The sequence below is a fragment of the Ursus maritimus genome, unplaced genomic scaffold, assembly GCF_017311325.1.
Source record: "Ursus maritimus isolate PB19 unplaced genomic scaffold, ASM1731132v1 scaffold_8, whole genome shotgun sequence".
Classification (NCBI taxonomy): domain Eukaryota; kingdom Metazoa; phylum Chordata; class Mammalia; order Carnivora; family Ursidae; genus Ursus; species Ursus maritimus.
The window spans coordinates 42996906-43012121 of NW_024426996.1; the positions used below are offsets into that span (position 1 = coordinate 42996906).

Sequence of the window (15216 nt, forward strand, 5' to 3'; positions counted from 1 at the left end):
AAAACACTGAGTTTCCAAATGCAATCCTTTTCTTAATTTCTGCAGTTATGTCATAGGTCATAAAAAGTAGAGTGATAAATATCTAGCAATCCTGAAATGCAGAGTCCGAGCCGGGCGACCACCCACACCTCCTCTTCGTAAGTCAGATGGACATGTTGGGCACGTCAGTCTCAGTCCCAAGCAGTGGTCACCAGCTTGTCGGTGCTGCCCCTCAAATCAGTAAGAAGTCTTCAGTACATACCTCCAATATGCGTACTTAGCAAAGTGTAATGAGCATTATAATACATACAGACATAAAAAGAAAATAAAAAGATGATATAAAAGTGAAACAAATAACACTTTTAAATGCCTTGTTAATCATGATGGCATCATATGACACTTGTTAATATTTTAGGGCACAATATGCCCTTAAGGAAGGGCTCCTCATTGGGGCACCTGGGTGGCTCAGTCGGTTAAGTGTCTGCCTTCCGCTCAGGTCATGATCCCAGGGTTCTGGGATCGACGCCTGCATCAGGCTCCTTGCTCAACAGGGAGCCTGCTTCTCCCTCTCCCTCTATCTGCTGCTCCCCCTGCTTGTGCTTTATCTCTCGCTTTCTCTCTCTCTCTCTCAAATAAGTAAAATCTTTAAAAAATAAAGAAAAAATTTTAAAAATAAAAAGAACAAAAGACTCCTCCTTAATGATAGTAGGTGTGAATCCAATTGTAAACTTCTTGATAATTTTGAGTATTTTTGCTTTGCTTTTTTGTCACATCTAATTTGGCCCGCGTTTTTTTGTTTTTTTTTTTTAACCTTTCGATGTGGATAGCCAAGAATTTGTTTTAAGAGTAAAAGTGTCTGTTTTGTCATTTTCGTTGTTTGTTTGCACTTGTGTTACTGTTTTCACTTTGATCCATGGTTTCCTTGCAGGAAAGCTTTAGTCATTTGTCTATTTTATGAGAGTTAATTTAATTAAAACCAGTGACTATTATCAAAAAACGGCTGTGCTCATACAGCTGGGTATGCATAAACTGTAACATGTCACACTGTGCTGAAAGCAAATGCAAGAGTGAGGAAACCACCTTCAACCCTTCTGTGTTCTGGAACTCCCGGGGTCTCCTCAGAGGGGTTCCATATGATACAACCAGGACACAAGACCATCCGACATTTGGATCAAGTGAGGTTGCCCATATCAATCCAAAAATTTCGAATTCTAACACTTCTGGGATGCACGTGCCACACTCTGTTGAATTGTAATACAATCCTGCCTTATCAGTGGGGATACACCCCCAAGACCCCAGTGCATGCCTGAAACCACAGGTAGGACCAAATCCCACATTTACTCTATTTTTTTCTATACATATAATGAAGCATAACTTAAAAATTAGACACAACAAGAGATTAACAATAACTAATAATAAAAGAGAACAATTGTAACAATATACCATCATCAAAGTTATGTAAACATGTTCTCTCTTTCTCAAAATATCTTGTACGGTACTCACCCTTTTCTTGAGGTGAGATGATAAAACGCTTCCATGATGAGATGAGGTGAGGTGAACGACGCAGGCATTGGGACATAGCGTGTGGCAACTGCTGACCTTCTGACATTGGGTTAGAAGGAGGATCGTCTGCTTCCGGTCTGCGGTTGACCATGGGTAGCTGAAACCACAAAGAGTGAAAACCGCAGATAAGGGGGGAATATTGTATAAATAACCGAAATGCAAGTTTCTAAAAAGGCTTTTACAAGAGCGATGAATTCAGGTGCGTGGCAGGAGATCTATAATCCATTCAATTAGCATTGCTCTCATAAAACAAATGACAAAAACTGAAGCCCAGAGAGGCTGGATGACTTTCCCCTAATCCCACAAATGGCTCTTGGCAATTAGGACCAGAAACCAGCTCCTCTGCGCCTCAGGCCAACGTGATTCCCATTACGCCACAAGATTATGAATGAGTAAATTTAGCAATTTTGTGACTGAATTAAGTCCTGCTGGCCTCCCTCCAGCATAGTGCTATATGATGAGGTGGAAACACTCATGCCAAAACGAGAAGAAGACGCCAGGAGGTGACAGGTCCAGCCCTGGAGATGGGAGAAGATTGTTAGCTCTTTGTAAGATATGGGGGGGATACTTTGTCTTTCCATGGTGTCTCTAGTCCCCGGTTACTGTTTGTCTCACTGCCAAGGATCTTTCAATTGATTTAAGATCCTCCTGAAAAGAGCTCTTTTGTGTCTTCTCTATCAGATATTCAAGGACATTATATTCAATGTCATATTGATTATAGTGATATATATTGATTATATTCAAGGACAACCGTCCTGAAAAGTATCTGGTGTGGCAATATATAAAGAATGATAAAATGTCCCTGGACATGTAATAAGATGAAGGTAATTTTATTTTCCTCTTGTACCAGTAAAGTTCAATCAGGGAAGCAAGACCACTGTGAGTATTGTAGGATAGATTAGTTATTATGGTGCTGGACCTTACATAATCTGGGGAGGAGCTGAGGAAGAAAGTTTCTAAAAGTACCAGAGGAAAGTCCTAACCAGCCCTGGTGCTAGTGGACAAGTCAGAGCTCGTTGATGCTGAGTGAAACCAACGGCTGGAGAGGAACTACAAAGGAGGCTGGTGTAGAAGCATCTGGAAGGCTGTAGGCTCTTCGTGACTTCCATCTCAGTGAGCTCACAGCAGAGCATCTCACTGGGGGTCTGGAGTCACTGTTGGTCAGTAGGGCCAGGAGTTGGGAAGAGGAGCTGGATTCAGAGCGGGGAAAAAGCATGAACAAAATGGAACCCACTGGGACCTCTGCGGCCCTTCCTAACTGCTTCTACTGACTTGCAAAATGGCTGCTGCTTCATTTCTGCCTCTCAAATATCCTACAAATGTCTCTTGTGGCAACCATAACTCTGAACACTCCAGGGTATTGCTGTATCCAGGTGTCTGGAAAGGGTAGTTCCGAAGTCGACGTTGTACAAAGCCACCACAGCTCCTCTCAGGGACAAATGCTATGTGGCTGGAAGCGACACTTTGATGCACTGCTTGGGGTAGAGTGTAAGACACCCAAGGCTCTGGCCCCAGCTACAATCCATGATAAATATGCTGCCTTCTGAGGATGTGAGGCTATCTGCCTGCAGGGCTATTGCTTTGTGTGTGGAATATTCCAGTTTGGAGCCAGATCTGAATCACGGAGGTGAGGCAGCAAGTTGCCCCCTACGGTACTTCTTTGCTGTCTTTGCCTGCTGCAGGGTTCAGCTTCCCTAGAGCTAAACCTGGAAGCATTTAGGGAATATAGGTTTGGAGAGAAACCCACAATCACTATTAAAATTATAAATGCTCTTGCTCTTTGGGCCAGCAATCCCCCTGCTGAGAATTTTGCTCTCACCATTTACCAACCATGTGAAATTGTACATACCTACAGATGTGCAAAATTCTCTTACTAACGTATTCCTTGCAGCCTAAGCAAAAATTAGAAACAACCCTAGCATTTACCGATGGGGTCCTGGTTAAAAAGAATATGGCACATCCACAGGACAGAGTTTTATGAAGCTAGGAAAAAAGAATAAGAAAGTTTTCTATGCTGGGGGCGCCTGGGTGGCTCAGTTGGTTAAGTGTCTGACTTAGGCTCAGGTGATGATCTCGTGGTCATCAACAGCAAAAAGGGGTCGTGTGGGTCACACTCCAGAGCCCCCTCCCCCCCGCCGTGGGCCAGGCTATACCAGCCGAGACCACACCGTTGCATAGTTCCTTCACCCGCTCTCTTCTGCTTTCCTCTCTTCCCTTTTTCAAGTTTATGAAGCCCATTTTGCTGATGAGGAAACTGAGGCACAAAGAGGTTAAGGGCTTTCTCAAAAATCACACAGCTTGCAAGTGATGGACCCTCGACCCCAGGCTGTTTGATTCCAAACACTGGGCCGTGACGCTGCATTCCTGTCCTGATTTATGTATTGACATTATTTACTTCACTATTTTGGTTATTGTGTCCCTCCTCCCACTAAAATACAAGCTCCTGGAGAATATGGATTTTTGTTCTGTTCAGTCCAAGCTATATCCCTTAGGACCTACAGAAGTCCAGCTGCTATACTAGGCCCTCAAATATTTATTAAAATACATTGCTCCTGTGACTTCAAGCCCTTCTTTCTGGATTTAAGGGGAAAACAGATTTTTTTTTAAAGATTTTATTTATTTATTTGAGAGAGGGAACAAAAGCGGTGGAAAGGGGCAGAGAGAGAGGGAGAAGCAGACTGCCCTGCTGAGCAGGGAACCTGACGCCGGGCTCGATCCCGGGACACTGAGATTGTGACCTGAACCCCGGCGCCCTAGGGAAAACAAATCGTAAAGAGGGAAGATTGGTTATTCAAATTTCACCCAATAACCTCAATCATGTAAATAAGAACCTCTTCCTTCCCATCTTGATTCTGTTCTGCAGCAAGTTGGATGCATCATATTTAAGGCACACGGTGATTGTTTCAATATTGGCTTCCGTTTTAGAACCGTGAGTGCCACGCAGCTGTGTGATTGCTAACGAAGATAATAATGTCCGGCATTCTGAAAGCCGGAATTTGCAGTGGTGCTGGCAAGGCCTTACCAGAGACAATCGAAGCTGGAAGAAGACCTCTACGAATCTAGGTGGGAAGTGCATGAGAGTTCAAGGCCAACATCATTTGTTATTACAATCTAGTACTGCTTACTGTGACTGCAGGGGACCCCCAGAATAGCACCTCATCTGATTTCTGAACTACTTCAGAAAGAGACAAAAAAAAAAAAAAAAGACACAAGGAAACCGAAATATCATGTTTACTGCTAAGAAAGCTGATATGGCAGAATGTGTGGCTTGGATTTAAGAGGGAAATGTTTTCCTAATACTAAACCCCAGAACTAGACCAACTCACTCATAGATGATTACAGACCTCCCCAGGCAGGGCCCTTTAAACTTATGGTGTGAAGGGGTGTCTGGGTGGCTCAGTCCGTTAAGCATTCGCCCTGGGATTGAGCCCCACGTCAGGTTCCCCGCTCGGTGGGGAGTCTGCTTCTCCCTCTGCCCCCTCCCACTCATATGCTCTCTCTCTCTCTGAAATAAATAAATAAAATCTTAAAAAAACAAAACAAAACCTACAGCGTGAAGGAACAGAGTAGGATACATTCTCCGCAGGTTTGCCAGCTCCCGAGAGGACTCCAAAGGGAAGGCCTGGCTTCTCTATCCAGATGTTCCTTCTAAACCTAATGTGGGAAACAAAGGCAAATGAAAAATTAAATTTCCTTACTACTTATAGCCCACTGTCAAGTCCTTGAAACAGGCAGAGTGACCTTCCTCTAGGAACTCAGCTGCCTCGATGTTAATACTTTGTTAAGGGCAAAAGGCAATCTTAGCCCAACCCCCAGGATCCTGTGAGTCTACTTTAACATATAAAAATTCCTCTGGAAACTTCTTTTATCTCTACACCCCGAGATACAGGTTAGCAATCATCCCCCAGGCATATGACCCACCAAGACACATCCGAAGGGTCTCATGACTAAGGTTTTACTAGACAGTAATAAATGACATTTTCGCAACAATAGCTAGCCCCCTTAAGGTCCTGGAAACCTTGCTTCCAACATTCCTTAGAGATTTTCACTATCCCTAATCCTCTCCCAACCGGAGAGTATCTAATGGGCCACTCCTCACGACCCAGTGCAACTCTTTTCTGCCCATGGGTCCTGTCCCCATGCTTTAATAAAACCACCTTTTTGTACCAAAGACGTCTCAAGAATTTTTTCTCGGTGGTTGTCTCTGAACCCCAACATCTTTCCTACATCAAACCCACTAGCCACACAAGTCACTGCATCTCTCCGAGGAAAGAGTGAGTGGTGGTGCAGAGATGGGAGGAGTAGCACATGATGGATTCCCCCCTCCAATGTAAGGAAGCATTAAGAGTGGGGATAACTTTATAACTTCAGCAGTAGTGTCCCATGGGCCACTGGACTGCTCGCGAAGGAACTTCAAGTACGTTTCCGCCTTGTGAACTTGGTGTCACAGAGTCCGCAGTCACCTCCTACAGCTACCATGCTGCCTCGTAGTTTTCATAGCAAAACTAGGGTGAAATCAAAGAATTTTGCAGCCAAAGTTAATCCAGTCTGCTGCTCTCCTTTTTACAGATCGTGAAACTGAGGCCCAGAGAGGTGGGAGATGTTGCGCCATCACAGAAAGGTAGGCAGGTCACCCAGAGCCAGAACTGAAACCCTGCTCTTTTTTTAATCTCAATCCACAGCTTTTATCTATCCCATGGTCTGTTTTTCAGCTTGTCATCAAATTGTCCCTGGTGTCAAAAAAGAGAGGAAAAAGAAAAACTCCACCAATAATGAGAAACAAAAATATAATATATATGTCTAGTTCACAGCCAAAACTATGCAGTGGGGGTAGGAAATGTTCCCGGAGAAGACAGAAGTGATTTCTCTAAATGACGGAAAATGAGGGCCTCATCAACTCTCACTGTGCCTTTCGTGATTTGATACTCCCCACTGAAATTTTTCATCTGTCTAAGTCTGTGCTGCTATAGTTAGCCAAGTCTCTCTGTTCAGGGAGACTTAGCTTTCTACTTTCATAAAATTCAAGAGAACTAGATAGATTTTTATGTGAACATAAGCTCAGTACCCTAATGACGTCTGTTTTAAATTATTTATGCACAGCTCAAGCCTCCTAGGTATTGTTCTAAAAAAAAAACCCTACATTACTATGAATCATACGAGCTCATTCTCAATGAATGGTAAAAGGAATGAGCGTTATCTTCAGAAACCTGAAGGAGTGGGACATCTTATTTCAAGATTCTTTCACTTCCTATAATGCAATATGTATGTATGTATGAAGGTTATAAAACTGGGCCCAATATAAAGATCATAAATCATCATGTTTGAAAATAGAAATAAAGAATATAGTCAACATTATAAATATATATGGTATAATAATAGCAATGATTTTTTTATTCTATATATACTGCTGAAGTCATCCAATGTATTTGTTCATTCCCACGCTTAATATAAAAAGCTAATGGTGTATTTTAAACTATAGAAAGTTTAGGTAGGTACAGAAACTATCTATCCGGCCCCTGGGTGGCTCAGTCGGTTAAGCTCCAACTCTTGATTTTGGTTCAGGTCGTGATCTCAGGATTCTGAGACTGAGCCCCACATGGGGTTCTGCACTCAGTGCAGAGGCTGCTTGAGATTCTTTCTCTTCCTCTTCCTCTGCCCCCCCAACTCACATTCTCTCTCAAATAAATACGTAAATCTTAAAAATAAAATAAAAATAAATAACATTCCTGATCAAAAAGCACTTGCCCTGTAACAGAACAAGCATTTCTCTGCCTCGAACCATGATCTGTGGGATAGATGTGTGTATGGCTCTGATGTTTAGGGACCCACGTGCTTCTCTGTGCTTGCTTTGGGCTCCCCAAGTAGGTCAGGCCATCATGGGGATTGTTATACACTGCGGCAAGAGGGCAATCTGGTTGCTAAGGGAGTTAAAGCCTTACCTGACAAAGTACAGCCTCTCCCAGCAAATTCAGGTCACTGTGCTGTGGAAATGCACTGCGATGCCCTTTTTTATTGGAATGGATGGAAATTGCTGCAATCACATAGCTGGAACAGCGAGAACAGCAGTCCACTGGCCTGGCTATCCTGAATTGCAAAAGGTATTGCTCCTTGCCTAGAAAGAGAAAAAATTGCTTTTAGACCTCACCACTGTTCACCAGCCCTAAAACACTGCTTGGGATATTTCTCAGTATAATGTAAGGAAGACCTCAAAAGATGGGTCTCCAGGAATATGGAGCTCCCATGGCAACTAACAACATACCAGAAAACCCTAGAAGCTGCACTAATTATAGCAGTTTATGCCAACCCAGCATCTTCGAGGGTTATGTTCCTCAATAACAAAAACAATAATGATAATAATAATAGCTAACACTTATTTACCAACTACTTTGTGCCAAGAACTGTTTCAATGGGCTCATGAGTTAGATATCTAACTCATTTAACCTCTAGTTTATGCAGTAGGTTTTCTAATATTATACCTCTATTACAATTGGGGAAACTGAGGCACAGAGACATGAAGTACCTTGGCCAAGATCACACAGTTCCTAAACGACAAAACACGCTCCAGGTTCCTGGCACTTTCCCTTTGCAGGTAGAGAAACTGGTTTAATGGGCTAACCCTTATTGGTACACATGCACACAGGTACATACGTACCGTCTCCTTACCCGAGTACTTCAGCAAGCAGACTCTCAAGGTAATTGGGTCAAGTAATAAAGATCTAACGTGAGAGCTTTCAGATCAGTTCAGTTCTTCCAGATTTTATTCTTTTACACTCATACTATTATTTTTTAAAGATTTATTTATTTATTTGAGAGAGAGAGGCAGGGGAGGGGCAGAGGGAGAGAGAAACCTTCACAGACTCTGTGCTGAGCAGAAAGTCCAACACAGGGCTCGATCTAATGACCCTGAGATCATGACCTGAGCTGAAACCAAGAGTCAGACGCTTAACCAACTATGCCATCCAGGCAGCCACACTCATATTATTTTTTATGCTGACGTATTTTACTTGAAAAATTGGGGGTTTTGGAAAGGAATTTACTTTAGGGGCGCCTGGGTGGCTCAGTCGGTTAAGCATCTGCCTTCAGCTCAGGTCATGATCTCTGGGTCCTGGGATCGAGCCCCGCATTGGGCTCCCAGATCGGCAGGGAGTCTGCTTCTCCCTCTCCTGCCTCTGCTTCTTCCCCCGCTCATACTGTCTGTATTTCTCTGTCTCAAATGAAAAAAAAAGAAAGGAATTTACTTTAAGTTGCAGATATCATGACATTTCACCCCTAAATACTTCAGCATGCACCTCAAAAAAATGAGGACATCCTCTATAACCGAAGGAAATACTTATCATGCCTAACACGCCACAATACTAATCATCTTAATGAGTTTTAATATCATTTATGACCCAGGCCATATTCCAATTTCCATCATTGTTCCCCAAATAGATGTTGTTGGTGTTCAGAGCTGTTCACACCAGGCTCTCATCCGGGACCACATGTCCCGTCGGTGCTTGGGTCCCTTCAAGTCCTTTTCCTCTGAAACAGCCTCTGTCTTTGTGATGACGATTTGCTGAGAGTTCAGGATGGTGGTGGAATGTTTCACCTCTGAGATTTGCCTGAAGCCTTTGTCATAGTATTTAGCTTGTTTCTACTTTGTTCACTTATTATCTGTGTTTTAGATACTCTCCTGATGCTTAGAAGGACAAAAAAATATATCAAGCCTGCAGACTGTTAGAATAGAAAGTCTCTGAGGACTGAAGAGGGGAATGAGCAGAAACAAATGACTAAAGAAACATTTTTGGAGTCTTTCTAGATTTAATTCATTTGAGTGATATGTGGATGAATGACCACAAGTAATTGAGAGTAGAAAACCCACAGCCTCCATAACTTCCATTCTGAGCAAGGACTAGGCATTGTAGGCACAAGGCAATTTTGTGAAATGGAGGCCAATATGACCAGTAGGATTTGGAGTTGTTGCCTAACAGGCTTTATCACACCAGGTGGGGGTTGGTGATACAAGTTCTGACTGGAGACTCCAATCTTTCCAGAGTCAACGTGTCAAATAGGCAGGCTTAGTTGCCTAGGCAACCAACAAGGTGAGACCGATGAGTCATAAATTCAACTTATTGCTAACTTGCAGTCATGGAAGTCCTTTGAATCTTCCTTCCAAGACAACTCATTTGAATGTGCTTTAAATGCTCAGGAAATAGCCCTGAAAACCATTTATTCAAGGCAGGTAAACATAAACTGTTTCTATGGTATTATTAAAATAGACTGGATACATGTCAAGATACTTCCCGCCTCCATTTACTCACCAAACAGTCTATGTGCCTACCTTTGCCAGGACCACGGACATGTTGCAGGTGTTCAGCAGCGTTCAAAAAAAAGTCACGATTCTCTTTGTCTCAAAGTTACATTTGTTCCAAGCCCCCATTCACTCTGGAAATTCAATTTCATGAATTGGGCCGTGGGCAGGATGAGGAAGTAACTCTTCTCGCTCAGGGTCGGGAGAAAGGTAGTCCCTGCCTTCAGGGATCTTATCTCTTATAATAGAGGCAAATAAGGAAGTCATTAAACTACAGCACACAGGAGGGATCCCTGCCCCAGAGGCTAGAGAGGGTTTTTCGGAAGGAGTGGTTACGAAGGAAGGCTTAAATGACACTCCCTACCTCTGTACCAGGCACTGTTCCGAGCAGTTATTACGTAGCTATAGATACACAGTGGGGCTACGATCAGAGCCCAGGCAATCTGGCTCCAAAATCCACACCCTAAACTCCTAGACTCTACAGATATCCCAGCGAGACCTGAAGAGTAAGTGTGGGCTTGCCACAGCGAAGTGTAGGTGTGTGAGGGTGGGGCCGGTGGGGCCGGGGTGTGAAGGCACCCTGGCAGGTGTCAGGAACCAGGAAGCCGGAGCTGAGCTACCTGAAATGGGTACAGCTCAGGCTCCAGCAGCCCTTCAGAAGTGGACACCCAGGATACTGAGCCTTGTTTCCCTAATGCTGAGGAAAGGGAATCAGGTGAGGGGGCCTGGCTATGGTAATGAAAGGATTCTAGAGAATTCCTCTTCAAAGTAAATCTTTGCTGACAATGCCAGATGCTGGCAAGGTGTGAGGCAACAGGAACTCTCGTTCATTGCTGGAGGGAATGAAAAATGGTACAGTCACCCCGGAGACAGTTTGGACAAAGCTAAACATACTCTCTTTTTTTAAAGATTTTATTTATGGAGCACCTGGGTGTTTCAGGTCGTGATCCTGGGGTCCTGGGATCGAGCCCTGCGTCGGGCTCCCTGCTCAGTGGGGAGTCTGCTTCTCCCTCTCCCTCTGCCTGTCCCCCCGTCCCCCTGCTCATGCTCTCTCTCTTTCCCAAATAAATACATAAAATCTTTAATAGATGTATCTCTATTAAATCTAAGCAGGGGGAGGGGCAGAAGGAGAGGGAGAAGCAGGTTCCCCAATGAGCAAGAAGCCCAAGGCAGGGCTCGATTCCAGGACCCTGGGATCATGACCTGAGCCAAGGCAGATGCTTAACCGACTGAACTACCCAGGCGCCCCAAAGCTAAGCATACTCTTACCACATGACCCAGCAGTCACGGTCCGTGGTATTTACCCAAAAGAGTTGAAAACTTATGTCTACACAAAACCTTCACATAGATGTTTCTAACAGCTTTGTTCATACCTGCCAAAGCTTGGAAGCAACCAAGATGTCCTCCAGGAGGTGAATGGGTCAATAAACTGCAGCACAACCAGACCGTGGAATATTACTCAGTGCTGGAAAAGGAATGAGATGTCAAGTCATGAAAAGGCAGGGAGCAAACAAATGCATCTTATGCAGTGAAAGAAGCCAGTCTGCAAGGCTACATGTGAATGATTTCAACTACTGACATTCTGGAAACAGTATAAAAGTCAGTGGTTGCCGGGGCCAGGGGGAGAGACGGACGCATAGGCAGACCACGGAAGAGTTCTAGGGTAGCGAAACTACTCAGTATTATACTATAAAGGTGGATACGTGTCATTATATATTTCCCCAAACCCATAGCGTGCATAGAGTGTACAGCACCAAGAATGAACTGGAATGTAAACTAGGAACTCTGGGTGATAACGATGCCCAACCCAGGTGCATCGGTTGTAACAAATGCCCCATTGTGATGAGGGATGTCGACAATGGGGGAAGCTGTGCATGCGTTGGGGGCAAGGGAGATATGGAAAATCTCTGTACCTTCTACTCGACTTTGCTATGAATTAAAACAGCTCTTGAAAACAAAGTCTATTTTTTTAAAGTAAGTCTTACCCAACCTTCTGTCAATTAGATTTTGATTATTACACCTCTCTGCTAGCATGGCATTATGCCCTGCAAGGAGGTATCTGTGCTCAGGTTTACACCCTGTTGTATCTTTCACCGTAAAATCAAATTGCTTTTCTCCTACCCCGACGCTAGCCAGGCGGGAGGCTGCTCTAGAGAGAGGCTTGGGGGCAGACACCAGGACACAAAGCTGACAACGCACCGTTGGAATGAGATCAGAATATCTGCCACAAGGTATCACTGGCCTCTGTCTGACCACATATTCTCTCTGCTATACCAGGAGTGTTCTGGGTTTTTGCACCCAAAGGGCTTTGCACGTCATAGATTACGGAAAGCAGTTCTGGAATATTAAAGCACTACATTTACTTTCAGGATGTCTTTTACAGCATTCTGCAAGTGAAATGAAGGATAAGCCCGTGTCAAGGAAGACTGGAGACACGGCCAAATCAACGTGCGCTCATCTTCGTATTTCAGATTTTCTCCATTTGGGCCGAATTATGATCTTTGAGGGCTGCTTCTTCTCTTGCTGAGTCTGGCAGCCTCAACATCAAATCCAGATGAGCCTAAAGCAGCCAGGGCTCTGGGTCGCTGGCCCGAAAGCTCCAGCTGAGAGCCTGGCAACAGGCCCCTCCTGACAGCAGTCAGTTCATGAAGGAAAGCAGACCCCACGCTCAATCTTTGTGTGACACCTCGTTTAAACCCGACTGCTCTGCTTTTGTGTGACTTGACGTTATTTATTCCTCAGAGAGGGACTGAGTGACTCACAAGGTCTTGTGATTCACAGAGCCTCTCGCAGAACTAGGCAGATGGCAAGTGGAGAGCTGGGACAAGAGAAAGGATGACTGGAGGGGGAGGGCTGCTCTGGTCCCTCTGAAGTCATCAGAGATGCCCCCTCCCCCAGGAAACTTCCCCACCAGGAAACCAGCCAGAGCCCCTTTTACCCACCAGGGAAGAGGTGGTTGTGAGTGAGGCTGGAGCTCCCTGTGGTGAGGACCTAGAGTCCTACTGGCATTTTTAATCCACCCCCCCCCATCCTCGCTACTCCCCCATCCCTCCCACCCCACCCCTGCCCTCTGGAGGGCCTGCTCTCCAGCTCAACCAATGAAAACATCTATTTCTCAGGTTGTTTAAAAGGCCCTGCAGGAATCTCACGTTTATGTGGATTCCCCATATGTATGTAATTAAATTTTATTTTCTCCTGTTAAATACTTAAGTCATTTAATTAAAGGCGCTGCAACCATTTTGTGAAAGAAGGCAGGCAGGAAAAAAGGAGAAAAAGGAGTCTTGGACCCTTGAAATCAAGGACCAGGTGCTATTCATTTTACATTCTGTGCCTCATTACATTTATTTATTTGCTCCTGAGTTCATGCAGCCCTTCAGCTACTGAACGAAATCAGTCCCTGCCCTCAAGGGAGTCCATAGCTGGGGTGACTGAGTGGCTCAGTCGTTAAGCGTCTGACCTTCGGCTCAGATCATGATCCCAGGGTCCTGGGATCGAACCCCGCGTCAGGCTCCCTGCTCAGCGGGAAGCTTCTTCTCCCTCTCCTGCTTCTCCCTCTCCTGCTTCTCCCTCTCCCACTCCCCCTGCTTGTGTTCCCTCTCTCGCTGTCTCTCTCTCTCTCTGTCAAATACATAAATAAAATCTTTAAAAAAAGAAAAAGGAGTCCACAGTCAAGAGGTGACAAGGAATGACATCAGTAGTTGTAACAGCTGAGGGACAGCAGGGTGGCATTGCTTGGAAGCACGTGACTCCAGAGCCTGGGTTCAAATCCTGACCCTCTCACTTCCTGGCCATGTGACTAGATAAGTTACTAGCACCTCTTTCATGGGACTGCTGGGGGGATGGAGTTAAAAGATGAAGAGAGACCAGAAGAGTGCCTGGCATCCAGTGCTTAATACGTGTTGGTTGTGAGTATGAAGTTTATATGCATATATATGCATGATACGTACATACACACACACCCATATGCATAATAAGTACACTGCAGAATGCAATGAGAGCACAGAAAGTGGGAAAGTAAACTTGAGTCTGGTAGGGCTGCCAGGAGGAAGTGACCCCCAGGCCCAGGCTTTTAGAATGAGTGACAGAGGGGTGGAGAAGCAGAGGAAGGCTGAAGGGCTAGCACAGGCAAAATCGTGAGAGGAGAGAACATCAGTCACTGCACAGGGCCCCGCGGGGGGCGGGGGGGGGCATAGATGTGCTGGAGACGCAGACAGGAGCTGAATCCCACAGGCCTTGCTAATGAATTTGGATCTTGCCTAAGGCCAGTGCAGAGTGATGGAAAGAGTTCAAGCTGGAGCCTGCTGTGAACATCTTGGCCCTTTCTAAAACACCACAGTTTTCATAGCATTAGCCAGCGATCATCTGCTTTGTGGTCATGATCCTGAAGCCCAGTAGGCCACCGAAGCAAAGGCTGGAAAAGGACTCTGTTCAGTATTACAGTCTTTGAGGGCCAAAAATAGTTTCTTTTATCCTAATTCTTTGGGAAATGATAAATTCTTTGTGGGAAGGAACCATGTCTTTTTTATCTCTAAAAGCATCTAGAACGCTACGTAGGTACACCGGATTTGTCCAACAAATACTAACTGAGAAGTTCATGTAACCCTTGCACGTTACATATAGGTAATTCCTAGTTATTTGAGGCGATTAACTGAGCATTCTGATGGAAAGTAGAAACGAGGGTTGGCACACGGACTTGATTTTCGCAAGATGTTAAAGGACAAATGGCCCTAGGGTATTTGTGGGAAGTTAGACTTCCGTGTAATGAGGAGGCCATCATGTTTTTTTTTTTTAAACAAAACCAGTTAGAAAGCTCTTCCTTTTCTACCACAACATGGCAGAGGGTTACTTCTGACTTGTGGTAACACGAAGTGAGACTAACGATAGAATGATATCCCCTTTCACTTGGAAAGGAAAAAGGGGTGAAAAGAAACTGGTAAATCCCAAAGAGTAACGTGGCCGGGAATCTACTAGGGAACAACGAGCCTCCAAAACAACAGTATCTTGACACACAGCCTTCGAATGCAGCCTCATTCATTCATTCATTCATTCATTCCACAGCCATTTCGGAGCCCCTCCTATATCTGACATGCTGGGTATACAACAATGAACAAAACAGGTATCATCTTGTTTCGTAGCTTAAGAGCATCACACTGAGGCAGAGCAAACAGGCTTTCAAAAAATAAACCCAATAATAAGAATGTAAGAACACCACATGATAAGTACTGTGGAAGAAAACAACGGTGCATCCCGCTATGAGAGAGAAGGGAGACTTACTTTCGGCTGGATGGGGGTCAAGGCAAGCTTCCTGAGGAAGAGGCAGAGAAAGATGAGTAGGAAAAAGCCAGGACAGGACTGATGAGGGGGGCCTCCAGTGAGGGGGAGGC

At 44.7% G+C, this 15216-nt stretch overlaps 1 long non-coding RNA gene across 1 annotated transcript; it reads right to left on the reverse strand.

Moving 5' to 3' along the window:
- Positions 1-5106: 5106 nt before the first annotated feature.
- LOC103672720 lies at positions 5107-11291 on the reverse strand. The gene is made up of 3 exons (XR_571226.2): positions 11206-11291; positions 7482-7654; positions 5107-5196 (listed from the first exon to the last, which is right to left on the reverse strand). It is a non-coding gene; the product is annotated as an uncharacterized LOC103672720 (long non-coding RNA).
- Between the last annotated feature and the right edge of the window lie 3925 nt (positions 11292-15216).